The sequence below is a fragment of the Musca vetustissima genome, unplaced genomic scaffold (assembly GCF_032173495.1).
Source record: "Musca vetustissima isolate MV318-11 ecotype Yass unplaced genomic scaffold, APGP_CSIRO_Mvet_v1 utg34093, whole genome shotgun sequence".
Taxonomy (NCBI): Eukaryota; Metazoa; Arthropoda; class Insecta; order Diptera; family Muscidae; genus Musca; species Musca vetustissima.
The window spans coordinates 32,028-35,571 of NW_026885788.1; positions in this window are offsets into that span (position 1 = coordinate 32,028).

Genomic DNA, 3,544 nt, shown 5'->3' on the forward strand with positions numbered 1-3,544 from the left:
GTTTCGATGTAATTACCACAATCATTTTTTCCGAACGATATGTCGGATTGCAAAAGTTCTTCTTCTCTAATAGCATTTCAATTGCATTCAATCGCTTAGGGCATATGTTGCAAAGCTCATACCCGGGCTCACTCCCTTTCTCCGGGAAAAGCACTAACATTATTAATGACTGGTAGCTGTGGCAGTAATAAGTAACCTCCCTCTGATGCAATTGCAGCAAAAATAAAAAATCAATAATAAATGACATTAACAAAATTGACTACCTCAGTAGGACGGACCGACCCTACCTCACACCATAAGATTAATGCCAATTCCTCGCAGGCAAAACTAACAGCGACCTGTCGACCAGGTTGTACCCGATACAATTACAATTTAATCGGATTGATGTGATTCTAACGCCACTCCGCCGCACGCCACTCGTCATCACCGTTTTCCAAGTGACCTAAGGTGATGACATGTATGTGCCAACAATGGAAAAAGGCGGACAGACTCATGTCTCGAGCATATTGTGTTTGGGCTGAAATCTATGACAATTTATGGAATTTTTATCTAATAGGTTTTTTTTCTCTATTTTTTTTCTTAGAATAATAATAATATTGATTTCATAGCATACATTTAGGGGCTGAGGATATTTGCGTCACAATGTTCTTCATTTCATCTAGTCACAGGCAATTTCATTAGAGGAGCAGAGGAACAGAAGAAAAAGCACTTTAACATTTTCCCACTTCGAATAGAAATATATTGTGTGTCTATGTGTGTATGCACACATACATACATATATAGTATGTATGTCATCATCATGTACTTCACTATAATGACACATATGGACTATATTCAGTTTTTTCTGTTGTTATTGTTTCAAGATGATGATGAGAGAGCTCATTTATCTCGTCATTAGTTTTCTTAAGCGCTGATGATGAAGATAATGGCGTGTGTTTCTTAGCATGACATTGAAATGGATGTAGCAGAGCAAAGAAAGAGGGAAGATTTTCAAAAAAAAAAAATTAAAAAAAATATTAAAAAAATTAAAAAAAAATGTTCCCAATAAAAACGTTATTAAAAATATTTAAAAATTTTTTAGCAAACCCGCGCCACTGTGGAAACCTTTGAAAAATATATTTAAAAAATCCACGCCTATAAATTGGCTTTGAAAAATATTTTTAAAAAATCTACGCCTATAAGTAGACATTGAAAAATATTTTTTTCAAAAAATCCATGCCTATAAATAGGCTTTGAGAAATATTTTTAAAAAAATCCACGCCTATAAATAGGCTTTGAGAAATATTTTTAAAAAAAATCCACGCCTATAAATAGGCTTTGAAAAATATTTAAAAAAAAATCCACGCCTATAAATAGGCTTTGAAAAATATTTTTTAAAAATCCACGCCTATAAATAGGCTTTGAAAAATATTTTTAAAAAAATCCACGCCTATAAATAGGCTTTGAAAAATATTTTTAAAAAATCCACGCCTATAACTAGGCTATGAAAAATATTTTTAAAAAATCCACGCCTATGTTGGCTGTTTGAAAAATTATTTTTAAAAAATCCACGCCTATAAATAGGCTTTGAAAAATATTTTTTCAAAAAATCCACGCCTATAAATAGGCTTTGAAAAATATTTTTAAAAAATCCACGCCTATAAATAGGCTTTGAAAAATATTTTTAAAAAATCCACGCCTATAAATAGGCTTTGAGAAATATTTTAAAAAAATCCACGCCTATAAATAGGCTTTGAAAAATATTTTTAAAAAAAATCCACGCCTATAAATAGGCTTTGAAAAATATTTTTAAAAAATCCACTGCTATAAATAGGCTTTGAAAAATATTTTTTCAAAAAATCCACGCCTATAAATAGGCTTTGAAAAATATTTTTAAAAAATCCACGCCTATAAATAGGCTTTGAGAAATATTTTAAAAAAAATCCACGCCTATAAATAGGCTTTGAAAAATATTTTTAAAAAAAATCCACGCCTATAAATAGGCTTTGAAAAATATTTTTAAAAAAAATCCACGCCTATAAATAGGCTTTGAAAAATATTTTTAAAAAATCCACGCCCTACGGCCCTAGAAAATTGTTAAAAAAAGAAACCAATCCTATAAGTAGGCCCTAGAAAATGGTTGAAAATACCCTGACAACATAATTGTGTAGGGTATAAAAACCAACGCCTAGGCCTATAAAGGTGTGTGTTATGTTTCGTGAAAATCGTATCAGATTTAGATATAGCTCCCATATATATTTTCGTCCGATTTAAGGTAAATGGGGCTCCAAAGTGATTATATAACTTTTGATTTGCACGAAATTTGGCATAGGGTACTGGATTAGGTCCAGAATGATATGTGCTAAGTTTCGACAAAATCGGTTCAGATTTCGATATAGCTCCCATATATATTTCGTCCGATTTAAGGAAAATGAGGCATCAAGGTCCCTATATATCTTTCGATAGGCGCGAAATTTTGCATGGTGTACTCAATTAAGTCTAGTATTACCTGTGCCAAATTTCGAGTTATTCGGGTCAGATTTATATATAGTACCCATATATATTTTCGTCCGATTTAAGGTAAATGGGGCACCAAAGTCCCTACATATCTTTCGATTTGCACGAAATTTGGCATAGGGTACTGAATTAGGTCCAGAATAATATGTGCTATGTTTCGAGAAAATCGGTTCAGATTTCGATTTAGCTCACGTTATAGATATCGTCCGATTTCCTATAAATGGTGCATAAAAAACATAAAGTTTGATCGATTGCCATGAAATTTGGCACAGCGTAACGAATTGGGTCTAAAATAACGAATGTCAAGTTCGGTTCAGACTTCAATATAGCTCCCTTTATAAATATCGTCCGATGTCATGTTATGGGACCATTAATTATTCATTATTTGTGCGATTGCCATGAAATTTGGCACAGAGTACCAAATTGATGCTAGAATGATGTATATTAAATTTCATCTTAATCGGTTCAGATTTAAATATGGCTCCCCTTATAGATATCATCCGATTTCCTATAAATGGTGCATAAACACACAAAGTTTGATCGATTGCCATGAAATTTGGCACAGAGTACCAAATTGAGGCTAGAATGATGTATTTTAAATTACGTATAAATCGGTTCAGATTTCGATATATCTCTCTTAATGGTATCGCTCGATTTTCTGTAAATGATGCACCAAACAGTCGAAGTTGGCTCGATTGGGACGAAATTTGGCACAGCGTACACAATCGAGTCTAGAATGACGTATGCCAAGGTTTGGTAAAATCGGTTCAGATTTAGATATAGCTCCCCTTAAAAATATCGTCCGATTTCCTATAAACGGTGCCTAAATGACGGGTATTAAATTTCGTGTAAATCGAATCGGAGTTCGATATATGTCCTTTTATAGCTTTCGTCCGATTTTCAGAAAGTACAGTCTCAAACAGCCAAATGTGGTTCTATTGGACGAAATTTGATACATCGTAGCAAATTGAGACTAGAAGGATGTGTATTCAATTTCATCATAATCGGTTCAGATTTCGATATAGCTCCATTTATACATTTCGTCCAA